Genomic DNA, 19741 nt, shown 5'->3' on the forward strand with positions numbered 1-19741 from the left:
TTTGATTAAAACAGCCCGGGCTTTTGAGTTCCAATGCAGGATATGCCATTTGCTAGCTGAGATCTAAGAAATGTATTCTGTCCATCTTCACTTTACCTTCCTCGACTGTAGAATGGGACTAAGTCTGTATACTTCATGCTGTTCTTGAAAAGAATATGTGCTTCAGGCCATCACAGAGTGCTGGGCGATAATACCCTTCAAAGCCTATTGCCCTTTTGGTGAATGTGATTAAGTAGAAGTAGGGCCAGGAAAAAAATCAAAGACAGATGAAAAGGATGAGATTTAGTCATGCTGACTTCTACTGCAACTGTGAACTCCCACTTCTGTCTAGAACTCCGGGCAACTTTGATACATGTGCATTAAGAGATAAAGATACTGATACTTACTGCAACATTTTGTAATATTGAAAATTAGAAATAATCTTAAAAGTCCATAAATAAAAGAATGAGTAAAACAATTATGATGGACTCATACCACACAGATTTTAAATGGGATGACTTCAATCAAAATGTTTAATGCTCAGTAATACGCTATCTTCTGCAAAGAGAGGAAATGAGAAAAGTTAGACCAAGAATGACAATACACAAGACACTTCAACTAGAACCTTTTGAAGGCTTTAGAAATATGGAGCAAATATTGCAAAAACTGAAAATTTCTTACACCTAGCATATTTATTGATTATGGTACTTTTTATATTAAATGTTGAAATATCTAATACCTGGATGACATATTTATTGATTTTGTGTTTAAAATCTACTGGGTCTGTATACTCATATGGATATGTATATGTGTGTGAGAGAAAGATTCTTGGATTTGAGAGAGTATTAAATGAGTTTTGGTAAGAACTTTCTGAGACTTGGCTGTTTCCAAAGCTTTTCATTAAGTTAGCAAAGAAAATAAAATGATTAAGTCGAGAAACCTAATATTTCTAATCAGGCACTGAGTTTAACTTTCTTCTTCCTCTTTATTTGCCTAATTCCTAACATTTTTCTCCAAAAGCAAGTTTTATTTTCTTGAAATTAACTTGTAGGTATATAGATGTGTTATCTTTTTCATTTCTTCATTTCAAATATTGCCTTGAGTTTCTATATTTCTGTGCATTAGTAAGAAGTTTGGTTTTCATATTTAGGAATAGTATTTATTGTCTTATTTCTCTGTGCTTGAAATGATTATTTGCACTGATTCCTTCAGTCTTTTTCTTTATCTGTGGTCTTCAAGATTGCCATTATTTAAAATTTCTATTTTGGCCTTTTAAGATTCTTATAAGTAGGCCTAGGATAGTTTCCATGCTCATGAGCCTTTTAAATTCACAAGAATTATTCCTTCTTATGGACAGGCTTGAGAAACACTGACTTAGGGTAATTTCTTATTACTTATCCTTTAGTTTTATAGAACAATTTTTAAATAACCATATTAAAGCTTACCTCTTCCTCCTTAGTCTTTTACAGCCCTTCCGTAGTTATTTACCCACATAATGTCCTGGCCTTTTGAGCTTCAATGTAATGATTCCCTTCTCTAGGAAGCCTTCCTTGAATCACTCACTTGAATTAGAGTCTCCACTTTTCACCCCTCATTCCCCTTGAGATCCTCATTTAATTCTGGTTTTCCTAAAGATAAAAACTATATCTATATGTATATATCAATATCTAGATAGATGATAAAGACAGATATGATGATAGATAGATAATCCTTAATCCACCAGTGCTGAGTACAGGGCTTAACACGGAATTCTCATTGAGCATCTGATAATAAGGAAACCATGATTCAACAAAAAACATTTCATTAGCTTTATTAAAATGCAGGTGTCCTCCTGGGCAGTTAGTATTAGTAAGACGAGCTTGCTTTTATTTTCTATAAGATCTACATTTAAAATTCTCAAGCTGATATTTCAGCATGTTTGGCTCACCCTTGTCAACTGGTTATGATGCAGGGTTATAGACCATAAATGTAGAGTAGAAACAAAACTACCATCTAAATTTAAAGCAAAGTGGTAGGAAACCAACTCTCATTCCTTAACTTCCAAGAAATTCCCTTTCAATTAACTTGTAGGTATATAGATGTGTTATCTTTAGATAACTAAAATAATAATTAGCACCAGAGAACAATACTCATGTATCTTGGGACAAAATTTCTGACACCTTCAAAAATGCAGATCTAGTAAAGCTGGGCTGAAGAAAATAGTCTTCACAAAGTCCTTTCACTGCATTGTAAGGACAGATTTCTACTGAGTTCCCATTCTTTAAAATTGCACCATGACATTTATTCTTTTTTCTTCTTCAAATATTCAGTGCAATAATTGTTTCAGGTGTAGAATTCAGTGATTCATCACTTACATAAAACACTCAGTGCTCATCATGAGTGACCTCCTTAATACCCTTCTAGCCACTTATTCTTTATTTGAATGCATTGTTATTCAGGTGCCAAAGACACTTTTTTTTTAAATCACCCTAATAATTATATTGCATTTTTATATTGAATATGCTTTTTAAAAAAGGAAACTGACAGGGGCCCCTGGGTGGCTCAGTGGTTGAGTGCCTGCCTTTGGCTCAGGTCATGATCCTGGGGTCCTGGGATCAAGTCCTGCATCAGGCTCCCTTCTGGGATCATCCTTCTCCCTCTGCCTATGTCTCCACCTCTTTCTCTGTGTCTCTCATGAAAAATAAATAAATAAATAAATAAATAAATAAATAAATAAATAAAATCTTTTTTAAAAAGGTCTTCAAATATCTATTCTCTGCCTTTCTTGTGCATAGAGACATACAGGGGTGTTGATACAAAAGATTATAAAACAATAAACTTGTGAACGTGAAGTAACAAAATAATTTTTGAATAAATTATTCAAGAGGGTGCTGTCAGTGAATGGACTACTCTGTAGCAAATAGAGACATTTACTTACATATGTGGAGAAAATATTTATGGCACATATTTTCTAAAAGGAGAACATTTTTTAAGATAATACATACTCAATGTTAACACATATGTGTAAAATAATAATGGTGATTATTATTATTATTATTTGATGATTTTGATTCAGTGTTTAACCGAATACCAGAGCATGAGATCCAGACTCCTGATCTGGTATGAAGCCCTAACTAGGGCACAAAAGTGATTCCCATACATCTGGGTTCAGTGACATGACCAATTAAATATCCCAAACTTTTCATCTTTATCATTTAAAAGAAAAACATAGCCATTTATGACTTGTCAATGATGTAAAGATGATCAGAAAAGTGTTTATTCTAGAATTTTAAGGAAAGTTCAAGATAGGATAGAAACAAAGGAAAGGCATGTTAATAAAACTCTATGTGAGTGAAAAGGAGGTTCTGTAATTTTATCTTCAGGCATTCATTGTGATAATCCCATTTATATTACAACAGTGCTCTGATATGGTATGTAAAGGTATTACTTAGTTATCTTTCTTAATAAAATAATAAAAATATTGAAATGAAAGAAAAATTGAACTATAATTCAGTTATAAGACTATTGATTGTGTAGCTTCTAAAAATTCCTATTAAGAACAAGATACATTTTATTCTCTTCCTGAATTATAACTTGGGGAGATATAGTGAAATAGTGAAGTAACACCCAATCTCAGAATCTGATCTTCATCTTCTTCCCTTTTATAAGATAAAGTCAACAATATGCTTGATTTTTGAAAATTCAGGCAGAAATGGACACCCTGAAATTCTAACAAGCTCTTGACCCATGCTGACTCTTCCTGCATTTCATGAGAGCTGATGTAACTCACTGTTTCCACCAATGTGTTCAGACCTCTTGGCCAGCCTCTTTGCTATTCATTTATTCAATCTAGAGTAATCTGTGTCTAATAGAGTGCTGGAGCATGTCAGGATGAACAATTAAATATGATTGTTGTCATTGACAACCAGCAGTTATTGCTAAAAATGTCCCAGGCAGGAATGTGAGCATTAGGGTGTTTATTTTAAATAACAGAGAAGTTTAAATGAAGTAGCTGTTCCAGAAAATGACAATTAAAAGCTAATATTCAAATAGTGCATTTCTCCTGCAGACTGATAGAAATATTAGTAGCTTTTCTTTTTCTTTTCTTTTTTTCTTTCCTTATTTGCTGGCACAGAGGACTAATTCTTTACCTGGTGAGGCTACTAACTGATCATGTGATCTATAATTATTTGGCTTGTCTTCTGGAGCAAGATGGAGAGTAGATGGGGGTGATCATTTCTGAATAGGACAAGAAGAGAACAGGCCCTTGAAATAAACCATAAAGGACAAATGACTTTTAGCTAAGCACAAAGAGAAAATATTTTGAGTAGTGAAAAAATAAAGTGAGATTTTTGTCAGAATTTCCACATGAAAAAATAGTTGTCATAAATGTACCTTTTTGCACCAATTATATATCTAAAATGCTAGTGATATGTACCGGTTCTCATGTGCAATACCTGCTGTGTGTGTGCATGAGTGTGTGTAGTGTGCAGACACATGCACATAGAGAGGGACAAAGAAAAGGGAATGTGGAGAGCAGCTGACATAAATAAATACATTTCCTTTGATGAAGTCACTTAAACTGCTGGAAAGTATAGTTGTGTTTTTCCTAACCCTTAAAATATGACTGCTAATCAAATTTCCCAATGTGCAGACGAAAATTTCTCATGATTGACTGTTCACTGACTCCAGAGAGTAGTTTCCAGGAGGAATTCTTATGGAACTGCTATAAGCATCTCTCTGTATCCAGAAGGGGTAAAAAAAAATGTGGCTACATTGGGGGGTTCCTGTCAGTGACACTTCTTATTGACTGGTGGCCGAGAGTAGAATCCTGTTTCCACTCCCAGGGTAGATGCTCCACTGCACTGCCTCATTCTGCTTGAAATATTTATTTGCTGCTAGTTTTGTATTTAAAAATGCCTGTGTTTTCTTCTAAAGTAAACTTTAAGTTCTTTTTATGGTAGGGAATATATTCTGTGCTTAAAGCCACTCCAAAATGCTTTGTATATTAAAAGAGCTGTAGGAAATATTTGTTGAATAAGTGAATAGTTGATAGATGGCAAAGCATATAAGTATAAGCAATTACCAATTACCCCAAAACCGAATACTTCACAGGGTGTTCATTGACCTTTTTTTCACATGTTCTTATTCCAATTTTTATTTTTATTATTATTTTGAGCATTGGAGAGTAATTTACATATTGAAAACTCCCCTAACAAATAGTTTTGATTGTTTACTATTAAACTTAAATTCAATCAGACTACTGATTGTTTATTTTTCTTCAAAATTTTCTTCTTTCTCATGCATTCTATGGAATGCAGCTTGAGTGGCAATGGAAAACCTTTTACAGTAAAACAGTAAATTAATACTTTGACATAATGGACCAGGAAAATTGGCAAAATGAAGTTATATAAGATAGACCAATGGTAGAAATGAAATTGAGAGAGACAGAGAGAGAGAAGTAAATTTTGATGTGAGTTTTGCATTCAGCTTGAAACTGGCCATTTTCAAAATAGAGTAGGATAATTCAATTAATGTTAGGTTGGGAGAAGAAAGTTGCATACCATGAGGAAAGTAAGCTTTACTTCTTTTTTTTTTTTAATAAGATTTTACTTATTTATTAATGAGAGACACAGAGAGAGAGAGAGACAGAGGCAGAGAGAAAAGGAGGTTCCCTGCAGGAAGCCTGATGCAGGACTCAATCCTAGAGCCCTAAGGTCACAACCTGAGTGGGAGGTAGATGGTTAACCAGTGAGCTATCCAGGTGCCCCTTAAACTTACACTTCTTAAGAAAGTACATTTTTAGAGTTTTCAGAGTATGTCACAGGCATGTTAATTAATAAATGCCAAGCATATTCCAAAAGCAAAAATAAAGAATTATCTTCTCTTTTGTATATCAGAACTCTGCTCTCCCTGATAACATGAATCAGCACTTTGTGCTCTCTGCATTGTCAGCTGTCCTTCCCTAACACCCTGCTTGGAACAGCTCACTAGGGGATACAAAGACTGATGAGATCAAGACACCTGAATAAGACACAGAAACCACAGCAGGGAGATACAGCAAGCCAATCACATGATGAGAAGCTCCTGCTAAGAGAATAACATGGGTACATACGTAGATCCATCTCTCCAGAGTAGAAATGTCTTGCCCACTTTAGAAATTGTTTTGGTAGCAGCTTTTGAATTAGAGCATTCCAGTGCACATCTGCTTTTAGTTACAGAGAGTTTGTTTATCTCTTCTATAACCACAGGCTATGCACCACAATTGTGGGCAGGAGCAGAAAGAGATACAAACTTCTTTTTATTTATTTATTTATTTATTTATTTATTTATTTATTTATTTATTTATTTTTTAATTTTTATTTATTATGATAGTCTCACAGAGAGAGAGAGAGGCAGAGACACAGGCAGAGGGAGAAGCAGGCTCCATGCACCGGGAGCCCGATGTGGGATTCGATCCTGGGTCTCCAGGATCGCGCCCTGGGCCAAAGGCAGGCGCCAAACCGCTGCGCCACCCAGGGATCCCACAAACTTCTTTTTTATTAAACATGCAAAGTGTTCATGACATGTCGGAGTGCAGCATTAAACACGGAATCTTCAGTTGGGATCTTCTAAAGAAACTTCTTAATGAAGTAATTATTTACCAGCATGTGGATAGAGTGAGGAAACTCCCAAGGGTATAAGCAGACATCTAGGAACTAGCAATAGTGGGAAGCTGTTTCGCCCTTAGACCTAATAGAGTGAAGGGAGGAGGTGGAATGTGGTCAAGAGCAGAGTATGAAACAGGAGCTGCCCCCCGGCTATAGTCTCAGGGTTGCCACGTTGCCAGACCTGAAGATGGCCTGAGTGAGAGGAATAAGCACTTGGTCTTCCATTTCCCACCCTCTTCCCTTTTCCATGCTTTCCATCAGGCTACCAGAGCTGAAGCCAAAGAGGAAAGGATCCCAGTCAGTACCCTGGGCCATCAGCCTCCAGGAAACACAGAACAGGAGAGGGTAAGCTAGAGAATGGGGATGGACAGTAAATGTTGAGAAGCCAATACCAGAGGGAGTGACGCCTTCATCTAATTAAATATTATAGAGAAAACATAAAGCACTTTCCACTTAAAGCAATATTCTCCTGAAAGACTAAGGGAGATCAGAGTCCAAGTACCAAGCCTGCCGTGGGTTTGCTGAGAAGCTTCAAAAGAGTCCCGTAATCCTTTGTGCTTCAATTCACAATAATATTTTTACTTACTATTTTTTTAATAAAAGGGTTGTTCAGATATATGTGATAAGATTCGCAATAAGCCATGCTTCTTCAGGGCAGGATGGGGTTTAAATCCAGGACTTCCTAATAGTGAATCTCATAATGCTGAGAAAGTACAATGTAAATTCTGGTGTATTTTGGACCTGTGAATTTCATGAACTTAAACTTGAACATACTTGAAAAAACTTAAAAGAAAGATTCAGCTGAAGTTAAGATGTTGAATAGTGAAGCCCTGGGTTTGGAGGAAGTTGGGTTCTATTTTCAACACACCTATTAATGGTGCCTTTTGAAATTCTTTAGATTTCCAAACGGTGTTTCAAAAGGTAATTTGGGTTGAAGTGGTTGAAGTTACAAGTGGGCAAACACAGCGGAGTGTTCCCTTTCACATAGGTTTCTATTCATCTACAAATGCCTTTGGTCTGCAATTTGCCTTTGGAAAATGCACGCAATTTTCTCTGATAAACTGAAAATTCCAGCCTCATGCTGCTCTTTTAGGGGAAATCATGAGGCTCCTATAAGAATGGGTAAACAGAGCTGCAACTTGTCAAAAGTACTAACATTTGAAAAATTAGAATTACAGTAATTTGATACATCTATTTTTAAGGGTTCCTGTGAAAATAATCTCCTAACACTATTTAATTCAAAAGGTTTTAATGCTTCAGTTCTAGTGCTTTGGGTCTACCATGCAGGGACAAATATATATCCAAAAGAGGGATAAAGAACTCCTGAAGAAAAGCAAAGAGAATAAATAGCATCCTGTACCAGGGGTGGTGGAGGGGGATTCATGGTAAGGGAGGCCACATGGAGCCTTAATGTACCCTGGACATCCCCCTAAATACGGCAGAAATAAGACATCAAACACACATGGCAATGTGAGAACATTTTTCCTTCTCATCTCTAATTTTGTTTCATGTTTCTTTCATTTGGAACTCCCCCTTAAAAACTTGCAGGTTTTGAATACATTAAATATTAAATATTTTAAAATATTTTTACTTTGGCCCTTCAGACATTCTTTCCCTTGTTGTTACCTGTGTAGTTGTTTTCTTCTATAGATAGTACTGAAATAAAACACGACACATCCAAAAATGAAAATAAATGGCTAAGGCATAAATCTTTCGGAAATACTTACTTGATTGTTTTAAATCTGGTCACCCAAATCTTCACAGGTATGGGATTTCTGGCTAAGGAGGTTAAATAAAGCCATTCCTGTTTCACTTCTTACCCTAGGAAACTTGCTAAAATCTACAAAAGCAACCACAAAAAATCAATGAGACAGGTCTATCTTCACCACAGTATGGATATGTTCCTAACTCCAACGCTCTGAAGATCATTTTCCAAATATAATGGTACTGGGCACAAAATGAGGTAGAAGCCTCAAAGTGCTAACTCAGGTCTTCAAGATTCAGATCTCCCTAAAAGAGGGACAATTGGAGGGAGTAACAATGGAAGGAGGAATGAGGGATGCAAAGGAAAAGTAGGAGATGTTCACATGCAGACCTCATTTAAAAATAGGTAGAGATGAAGAAGGAAACATTCCCAGGTGTCATTTTGCGTCTTCAGCCTACCTCTGGCTGGGAAACTGTTGGGAAGAGGAAAAGGGGAAGAAGGAGCAGAAATCATGAGATCTTAAAAAAAAAAAAAAAAAAAAATCCTCACATGAAGGTTTCTGTGAGCCACACCAATTCACTCTGGAATCACACCTAAAGAGTTGTGTTCCTAGGACAGGGGACAGAAGCTCTCCCTATTCCAATAAGAAGACATATCTGTCTCTAGCTATCTAACTACTCTTCTGCTTCTCTGCCTCCACATCCATATCTACCTCTCCTGTTTATTGAATACTAACTGATTTAATTCTCTTTCATTGAATTGGGCTTCCTCTTTTGCTTTTTAAGGTTTTGCTTCTCCTTTCTGTTTGCTTATTTTTTTTTTTTTTAGTAGGCTTTAGCCTCAGTGTGGAGCCCAATGTGGAGTTTAAACTCATGACCTAGACCTAAGGATCAAGAGTCAGATGCTTAACTGACTGAGCCACCCAGGTGCCCCAATATTTTGCTTAATTTTTAAATAAAAGTAAATTATTGCTTAACTGAAATGCCACATAAAGGAACCAAGCAATTTGAGTTTTTAATAAGGCCAAAGTCATTAATTAATGGCTTAAAGAAGACAGAAGAAATTGGTGATGACTAAAATCATAATTCCATATTTTTAATTCTACTTGAATATATATGTATATGTATAATATATGTATATATATAATTTGTGTGTTTGTGTGTGTGTGTGTAGGCATGTGTGGAGGAAGAGAGATTCTGCCTCTCTGGTGGTATTCTTGGTCATGTTGCTGAAGGAATAGTTTGTGTGTTCTAGTTTCCCTTCAGAGCTTTCTTAGTTTGTGGCATGCTGTCTTTTGCCCTTTCTGTGGGGAAGAATTCAGCCTAAAAATGAGTCTCTCACTTATTAAACATGCATTCCTTCATTAGCACGTTAACCATTTAACTTTGAAAGTAAGAGATTTTTTTAAAGATTTTTATTATTTATTTGTTTGTTTATTTATTTATTTATTCAGATAGACACAGAGAGAGAGGAGCAGAGACACAGGCAGAGGGAGAAGCAGGCTCCATGCAGGGAGCCCGATGCAGGACTCGATCCTGGGACTCCAGATCATGCCCCAGGCCAAAGGCAGGCACTAAACTGCTGAGCCACCCAAGGATCCCCAAAAGTAGGAGATTTTACTGTCATCACTTAACCATCATCTCAAATCCAACACTGAGTACATAACATCACCATTCCCAAGATTACGTTACCTGGGTCCTAATTGGCCTTCATTTACTCTTAAGCATAGATTTATAGAATGAGCCTAAAGGAAAGAGAAGAGGGGGATGGCTCACCACTGTTGAACACCATTCGTGTGGCATGCCATGTTTCAGTACTTCACATTTCTCATTTCACTTAGTTCAAAACCAGTCTCTATGAAATATCATTGCCTCTGTTTGATAGATAAGAATATGAAAACTTGGGATCCCCGGGTGGCGCAGCGGTTGGGCGCCTGCCTTTGGCCCAGGGCAAGATCCTGGAGACCGAGGATCGAATCCCATGTCGGGCTCCCGGTGCATGGAGCCTGCTTCTCCCTCTGCCTGTGTCTCTGCCTCTCTCTCTCTCTGTGACTATCATAAATAAATAAAAATTTTAAAAAAAGAATATGAAAACTTAAATGTGCTAAATAACTTGCACGAGGAGTCTGAACTAATCAGTAGTAAGCCTGGGATCCTAGCCATGACCGCAGGCTCTGAAATCTTGTTTCATTCACTGCACTGTGCTAGTCCAGCTGATACTATATCTCCTCCAATGCTTCATCTAATGTATCAGGAAGCTGAAGCCCAGAGCGGAGAGAAGTCTTACACAAGTTCACAAACCAAGCCTCCCAAGTCTTGTCTTAGTGCTTTACCACTCACCAAGGTATCTACCCCACTGACCCCAGCAGGTAGAGCTACAACCAAGCCCTATGCTGGCCCCACCAGAGCACAGACGCCTTTACTGATCCATGAAGCTCCCTTGGTACCAGTGCTCTGCCTTTTAATCTTTGGGTCATCCTTGTGCTTGTCTATCTACACAGCTCATAGGCATGGTAGTCACGCATAGTTACTAGGTGCTTTCTAACAATCATACTAGTACAGCCCAATGATTGGATATAAGTGAAACTTAGCACTCTCTCATAACGTAGGTACCAGGAAATTATAAAATCAAGTCCCAGACCAAATTCTGTCACATGTACAAATATTAACAAGCAAGAGTGCAGCCCCAATGAAATCCCACTATTCTATTTTGAGACTGAATATGCCTTGCTTGGAAGATTCTTTGAAAATAAATCATATAATATTCAAAGTGCGTATTTCAGCAAATCATCTCTTGGAATGCTATGACCAATTCTTTTCTAAACCAGCTTCTAGACACAAGCTCACTGATGAATCAAGCCATCCACGTTATCTCTAAAGGGTATATGGTAAGGTGGACACTAGATTTTAGTGCTCTGTTCCTTAAAAAGCAAGGATTATTTTCAAAATATCTTACTTTATCCACAAATACTGAATACCAAAAATTATTCAGTGGAAGCACATTTCTAACACCTCCTATTTCTAATCAACAACCTTTCTAATATCTATCAAGCTTTCTAGTTAATTAGCAGAGCCTCTAATATCATTTGGTGAGAAAACAAATAGAATGCATAGGTAGGCACTTCTGCAGTGTGAGCTTGCTGATTTAAAGCTAGCAGATCTCCCTGGCATGATTATGGCAACTGACCAACCCAAACATGCAATGGAAACTTGCTAATATATACATTTATACTACATGGCGCTGAGATGAAGTAGTTTAAAGTACATTGTTGTTTAAGCATTGGCTCACCACCTCCCCTGGCTTGGAATCATTTGTTCACATAACTGCTTCTTGCCTGTCTTATTTCTAAGATAGTTCTCTGGCTGCAGTACAGGTGTATTTCCAGGATCCTGACCTCACCACTCTGCATGCTCCCACCTTGCTCCAGTCCGAGGCCTGGGGCTACAGTTCTAGAGAATTTCTGGACTTGCCTGGCCCTGCTTTCTTCTGGCTACAATACACAGGATGTATTCCAAATCTGTGTTTTTCTGTCCTATTGGGACAAGGAAGCTTAAAACTTCAGGCAGGCCTCTACTTGAACAGGCATGAAACTACCTTCTAGAGGGAGGTTTACAGGAAACATTTGTTCATCTGTCTTCATTATCTGAGCTTCAGTGGGAGTTCACCTCTGTGACTTTATCATCCTTCTCAAGCCTGATATCACCACCTCCCTTCCTCCCTTTTCTAATAGTGAACGTTAAAACACTGGATAGTCCCATCTATTTGTCACTCTTGATAAAATAGAATTCTCAAAATATGGGATAAAAGATATGTTTGGTGGCTCTGAGACCAGGTGAAAATCTGCATCAAATAATAACTATTCAATTTTCGAGAAAAAAAAATGATACTTTAGATATCAGCAAATGAACACAGACCACTTTTCAGGACTATTAAACTTCTGAGCTTAAGATGAGGGTCAACCAGACAGGCCAGATCAGTGATCAGCAGAGTGGGAGCTGGGACAGCCCTTGCTGAAGGGACAGCCTGACACAGTTGAGTCCCCCCTCATCACCACCTCACCAGAACAAAGCCCAGCTTACTTGAGTTTACAGTTTTTCAACAGATGTACATTAAGTTTGGTTTTTAATATGAAATCTCATTATTTTAAAATGTTTTGGAGTGATTTTAGTTTCATGAAATGCTGTTCAAATAAAACATTACGGTTGGCCTGCATCCCATAATGTAGCTGAAACACTGGGCTTCTTAAAGAATCTTTGGTCAGTAAAAAGGTTGAGGCATCCTACATATGAGAGGAGATTACTGGGCCACTCTATCCAGGCAATAAAACGTGTTTCATGAGATATAGAATTTAAATGTTTTTTTATAAAGTTATTTTTAAAATTGATAGAATCAGGATGCCTGGGTGGCTCAGTGCTGGAGTGTCTGCCTTCAGCTCAGGGCGTGATCCCGGAATCCTGGGATCGAGTCCCACACCAGGCTCCCAATAGGGAACCTGCTTCTCCCTCAGCCTATGTCTCTACCTCTGTCTGTGTCTTTCATGAATAAATAAGTAAAATCTTTTTAAAAAATTGTTAGCATCTTCTAAAAGTCTACTCTATGAAAGACAAAACAGAGAGCTTCTTATGTAACATAATTCTCCCAGCAACCCAAGAGGCAGATCTTATTACTTCCATTTCACAAATAAAGAAACTGAGAAACTTTGAAAGGTAAGTCACTTTTGCAACATGCTGTGCTAGCACTTGAACAAAAGTTGTGTCTGAGTCTATGCCCTTAACCCCAGATCCTTCTCACTAACTCCCAGTTATTGAAGTAACCTTTGTTATTGGTATTTTCTCAACCAGTAATCACTACCATGTGCCAGCATCTTCCCCCTTTTCTCTTATTCCAGAGAGAACATTATATATTTCTGTCATGCCTGGCCATGAAGGGAGGGGCCTGGTGATAATATTAGTCTCCCAATTATCTGAGCTAGATCTATACATAAGAAATTTGGAAGGGGTTATTTTCATGTTGTCTCTTTTATTTAAACTTTTTTTTTCATACTAGGGCCTAGAACGAATGGTGTCTGCTTTAATTACTTCCTTTAATGTGAACCTATGAAAATACCAAAGCATTCCCCCAAAGGGTAGAGGAATTCCCAATGGTGTAATCATTTGAATGAATTCAGGAATCTTTGCCTCAGTGTTGAAGAAGTCACTCATGCTCCTATTGCATGGCTAGAAGTAACTGTGAAAACAAACAGAGGAAGAAGGCAATGTTGAAATCAGAGTACTAAACTCTCAATGGTAAGATTTCAGTCATCACTGGGGTAGCAGGAGACATGTTTTACTGAGGCAGTGCCTCTTCCTGACTCCTCAAATTATTCCATTAAGGGGTGGGGGGGGGGTTCTCTTTACATTGAGGCATGTAAGTGGAGAAGAGCAAGTAGAGAGAGTCTAAGAGGCCATACGGAGCACAGAGTAGGGCAACAATGTTTTAACTGAGCATGTCACGTGATTTCATAGAAAGAGAATTTGGTTATGGGTCAGAGGAACTGACTCTACATCTCTCATTAACTACTACATGACCTTTAGTAAGAACTCAGTTTTCTTTCTGTTCATTGAGAGCAAAGGATATACAATTTTAAAATATATAAAATAATAATGGTGAGGCACTGGGGGGGCTTTCATGATCTTAGGGTCCTAGAATCAAGCCCAGTGTGGGGCTCCATACTTAGCGGGGAGTCTGCTTCTCTCTCTCCCTGCTCTCCTCTCCCATCTCTCTCTCTCAAGTAAATAAGTAAAATCTTTAAAAATAAATAAAATAACATAAATTAATAATAGTAATAACAGCTACATCAGTTGAAATAGCAAGAATTACAAATTGCCTATCACTTCGTATGCATTGCCTAATCTTAATGGTAGGCATGAAAATTATGTATCAGTCTCCCTATTCTTTTTTCATTGAAGTATAGTTGACATACAATATTATATTGGTTTCTGATGCACAACATAGTGATTCAACGTTTATATACATTATAAAATGATTTCCAGAATAAGTCTAGTTACCATCTGTCACTATACCAAGTTATTATGACTATATTCTCTATGCTGTACTGTACTTCCCCATGACTTATTTATTTTGTAACTAGAAGTTTGTACCTCTTAATGTCCTTCACCTATTTTGCCCACCACCCCAACCTCTTCCTCTCTGGCCACTACCAGGGTGTTGTCTGTATGTATGAGCCTGTTTCTTTTCTTTTTTCTCTGAATTTTATTTTATTTTATTTTTTTATAAATTTATTTTTTATTGGTGTTCATTTGCCAACATATAGAATAACACCCAGTGCTCATCCCATCAAGTGCACCCCTCAGTGCCCGTCACCCAGTCACCTCCACCCCCCGCCTACCTTCCCTTCCACCACCCCTAGTTCGTTTCCCAGAATTAGGAGTCTCTCATGTTCTGTCTCCCTTTCTGATATTTCCCACTCATTTTTTCTCTTTTCCCCTTTATTCCCTTTCACTATTTTTTATATTCCCCAAATGGATGAGACCATATAATGTTTGTCCTTCTCCGATTGACTTATTTCACTCAGCATAATACCCTCCAGTTCCATCCACCTTGAAGCAAATGGTGGGTATGTGTCGTTTCTAATGGCTGAGGAATATTCCATTGTATACATAAACCACATCTTCTTTATCCATTCATCTTTTGATGGACACCGAGGCTATGAGCCTGTTTCTGATTTGTTTTGCTTGTTTGTTTTGCTTTTTATAAGTGAAATCATACAGTATTTGTCTTTCTCTGTCTCACTTATTTCACTTATAATAATACCTTCTAGGTCCAACCATGTTTTTGCGAATGGCAAGATCTCATTTTTTATGGCTGAGTAATATTCCTATGTGTGTGTGTGTGTGACTTCTTCCTTATCCATTCATCTATCAATGAACAATCAGTTTGCTTCTGTATCTTGGCTATTGTAAATAATTCTACCATGAACATCGGGGTACATATATCTCTTTGAGTTAGTGCTTCTTTTTTGTTTTCAGATCAATATCCAGAAGTGAAGTTGCTAGATCATATGGTATTTCTATTTCAATTGTTTGAGAAAATTCTGTATTATTTTCCATAGTGGCTATACCAATTTGCATTTCTACCAACCGTGCATCTCCATATCCTCACCAACACTTATTATTTCTAGTCTTTTTGAGACTCTAGCCATTCTGACAGGTATGAGATGATATTTCAATATGCTCTTGATTTGCATTTCCTTAATGATTAATGATGTTGAGCAAGATTTCATGTACCTCTTGGCTATCTGTATGCCTTCTTTGGAAAAAAATGTCTATTCAAGCCCTCTGCTCATTTTCAATTGGCTTGTTTGTGTGTATATTTATGCACATTGAGTTGTGTGCATTCTTTATATAATTTGGATACCAATACCCTATTAGATATGTCATTTGCAAGTATCTTTTCCCGTTCACTAGATTGCCTTTTCATGTAAAAGCCTTTCAGTTTGACATAGCCCTGATTGTTTATTTTTGCTTTTGTTGCTTTTTCCTGAGGAGACAATATTCCAAAAATCTAGAACTAAGATTGATGTGCAAAACTTTACTGCCTATACTTTCCCTTTTGTGATTTCAGGTCTTATATGTAGGTCTTAGTCCATTTCACATTTATTTTTGTAATAGTGTAAGAAAGTGGTCCAGTTTCATTCTTTTGCATGTAACTATCCAGTTTCCTAGCACCACTTTTTGAAAAAAAACTATCTTTTCCCCATTATATTAGTCTCTTGTTTCATTCTTTTCTACTTTATAAGGGATTAAGTTACAGGCCCGTTAATAAATGTTAACTACAGATCTCATCATCTTTCCATTCAGCTGGCTATTAACATTTATTCCAGCTCTTCGTAGGGTTCTGTTTCCTCCCCCACCTACCCAATGTTCCTTTTATTTCTGTGGAAATTTTTTTTCTTCCTGGGAGTCATTATGGTGTTCTGGAAAGATGATTGATAGCTATTTAATGAAGTACAGAGTACAGATCTATAATCCCAGGATATATATATATATTTTTTTTTCTTTGGTTCAGTACTAAGAACAAAGTAGGTGCCCCAAAACTTTTTTGTTCAGTTTTGATTATTTAACTTAATACAAATAACACCTTGATCCACTCAGAGACAAACACACTTGAGTGCTCTTCAGCTGTGGTTGCTCTATCTCACTTCTTCTCTGGCCTATTTCCAGCCTTATTTTGCTCCTTCCAATAGTTTTTATTCTAGAATCTTCTGGATGACCATGAGTTTACAGCATAAACAGCTTCATGCAAGAACAGGGTGTCACATCACAGAAACTGTACAGGTGTGCCTTCCCAGAGCCTTTAGCGCAGACTAAAATATCTGTGATAAAATGTTCCAGATGGAAATAAATCCCTCAAATAATCAATAAACAAGGACTGGTATTGATCACTTCAACTTCATAGGATGAAAGGCAATTTGTGGTCCATGGCTTGAGTCTCTCCCTGTCATTCATTTATTTTGTAGAAGTCACAGCAATTTAAAAATATGCTTTCACTTAAAGTAATTAAGCAAACACACACACAGGCACTTAAGAAATAATGACACTTAAACGGTAATGTTCTTTTTTTTCTGATGATTTCAACAGCTATTATTCATGTATATTTACATAACATTGGGGAAATAGCTTTGAAATGTCTACTTTGTTCTTCATTCATGTGTTCATTAGGAAATGAGAAAAAGAGATGGATAGATTGATAGATGATGGATAGATAGATAGATAGATGGAGTAGACAGTAAAGGCTACACTTTGTGGGGTCATAGAGTAGATGCCAAGATCAGAGTAACTGGCTCAAGACTCTATTTCCAGTCCCCATTTCTCACACCCTCCTCTCCAGCTGCTCTCAACACTCCCAGTCTCCTGAGCTTGTCTGTGCTTTCACTAGGAACAATGCATTGCCACTGTTTCACCTGCAGTGCATGAGGGATGCTTGTACTTCATTGCCCCAGCCTTGCTTTTTCTTTTGACTAACTGGTCATCTTTCAGGACTCGATTTAAAGTGATCTGCTCCATTCAGGATCTCTTCATGTCTCAGCCAAGTGCAGTGCACCTCTTCTAAGGATTCACAGACATTAGCTGATCCTTTGAGCAGTGACTCTACTGTACATGTTTCCTTGTCTGGGTTGATGTGAGTGACTTACCAGCAGTGACTTGGAGGGTATCATATTCTTTTACTTGTTTTGTTTCTTTTTACCTTGGGATCTAGTTATGACTCAAGCACAGGGAGCAATCTCTAAATAGTACTTGTTGAGTAAATAAAGGAAGGAATAGTTAAGGAAATCATACTCTAAAAAGTTAGTAAGTAGCAGGATGCAATATGACAAACTCTCTCAGCACCCATGGAGGGAGCATCCAGCCCAAAGCATCAGGGAAGGCATTGCTCCCCTAACTTCACTCCCATCTTATCCAGTAAGCTGCTCACCTCCATCCCTCAGGAACAAGCTTAATACTGATTTCTGCTCCAATAAGAAATGCAATGTAAAACAAAATGTATAAAGAGACAATCATTTTACAGAGGGACCTGTGGCTTATGGGGAGGAAGGAGAGGTCACACAGAGACTGTTTCCGCTGTCTAGTCAGAAAGAACCTACTGCATCAAAACATGGGGACAGGAAGAGGAAGAAAGGCATGATATGCTACAGAGGGGAGAAAAAGAAGTTTGGAGTGTGGCAGAGGGGCACAGGGACAGCACTTAAGCTGGGTATCTGTGTCCTAAGGAAGAAGAAGAAGGTCTTTACCACCCATGAAGATTGTACTTTTGGCTATTTCCAGCTAAGAACATTTCTGAGAGGCTACCCCATGTTTCTTCCTACTTGAATCAGCTAGCTCCAACCCCAGGTCAGGTAGAAGTCAGGACAGTATAAGGTTAATATTAAGAATATAAAACAGGATTTTTGCTACAGGAATTCTACTACTCACTCCTTTTCAGTTTCAGAGCGAGGAAATTATATTCGCATAGATACAAGGACAATAGACGAATGGAAATTGAAAATCCAAACTAACAAACTCACAAAACCATTTTCTCCTAGCAGCTGAGTCAGAGCATAATTGCTTCACTGGGACAACTCTGGGTGATCTTTTCCCAGCAGCCTTCCAAGCTTGGCTTCAGGAATATGTTCCTACTGAGAACAAGAGCTAGATGTTGGAACCATCTACCAGGTAAATGGCGCTAGGACTAGCTACTTGGACATCTTGTTTCCAGCACATTGAGGGTCTAAAGCAGGAAGTGCACATTTTGCTGGGCTCTCCACAGATAGGCTCCACCCATTTGCTTTATTCCTGGAGCCAAGGAACACAAGGGGTTAACTACCAAAACATTCAGGAAGAGCCATCACAAGTGCCTGGAATAAGTGACAGGAAACTGCCACATGAGGACGTAGAGCCATTTAGCCCAGAAAAGAAGTGCCTATCTTCAAATGTGAAGCCACCATGTTGACAAAAGGCCACACTACCTTGTTTCTACAAGGCACAGAGATGGAACCAATGGCTAGATTCACAGATAAAATATTCAGTCCACCTATTAGAAAGAAAATTTTAGGTGTGCCTGAGTTGCTCAGTCAGTTAAGCAACTGACTCTTGGTTTCAGCTCAGGTCATGATGTCAGAGTTGTGAGATTGAGCCCCAAGTAGGGCTCCATGCTCAGCAGGGGAGTCTGCTTGAGATTATCTCCCTCTGCCCCTCTCCCTCCCTTGAGCTCTCTCTTTCTCAAATAAATAAAATCTTTAAAAAAGAAAAGAAAAAAGTAAGTCTTGACAGTCCATAGTGAGATAGACCAGCTTACAAATATAAGATCTTCATACCAAGGAAACTAGACATACAACCATGTTACGTAAACCTCCCTATATATCTTCCTAAGACATAGTAAAACATCTGAAAATGATTCAAATAGACAAAGGAGGGGACTTGAGTATAAAGAACAGGTACATCTATTTCAGGCCCCATATTAAAAAAAAAAGAAAGAAAAACTACGGTATTCCTGGGTGGCTCAGTGGTTGGGTATCTGTCTTCCCCTCAGGGCGTGATCCTAGAATGCCTGGATCAAGTCCCACATCGGGGTCCCTGCATGGAGCCCACTTTTCCCTCTGTCTATGTCTCTGCCTGTCTCTCTGTGTCTCTCATGAATAAATAAAAATTTTAAAAAATAATCAATCAATAAATAAATATTTAAAAAAGAAACAGTAGAAAAGGAAAAGTATATTTACTGCCTCAACTATATTAAGAATCTATTATGAATAAATACATATTTAATTTCAACACTGCGGGAGGTACATTAGATCAATTAGTCAGAACACAGTTCTCATAAAATTTACAACCCAGTAGAAGGAAAGCATGCTCATAAATAATGATATTGCCATGAAGAAAGTGACATATATGCA

The 19741-nt window shown here is 37.7% G+C and overlaps 1 long non-coding RNA gene across 4 annotated transcripts in view; it reads left to right on the forward strand.

Annotated features, from left to right (window-relative positions):
- LOC111091138 overlaps positions 1–19741 on the forward strand; it is an 80342-nt gene that overhangs the window by 38454 nt on the left and 22147 nt on the right. The window contains exon 6 of one of the 4 annotated variants that reach the window (XR_005374064.1): positions 5859–6049. The exons of the other annotated variants lie outside the window; for them this stretch is intronic. This is a non-coding gene — a long non-coding RNA (uncharacterized LOC111091138). Of the gene's footprint in view, positions 1–5858; positions 6050–19741 lie in introns of those variants that run through there. 4 annotated transcript variants of the gene reach the window in all.

This window comes from Canis lupus, chromosome 19 (genome assembly GCF_011100685.1).
Source record: "Canis lupus familiaris isolate Mischka breed German Shepherd chromosome 19, alternate assembly UU_Cfam_GSD_1.0, whole genome shotgun sequence".
Taxonomy (NCBI): Eukaryota; Metazoa; Chordata; class Mammalia; order Carnivora; family Canidae; genus Canis; species Canis lupus.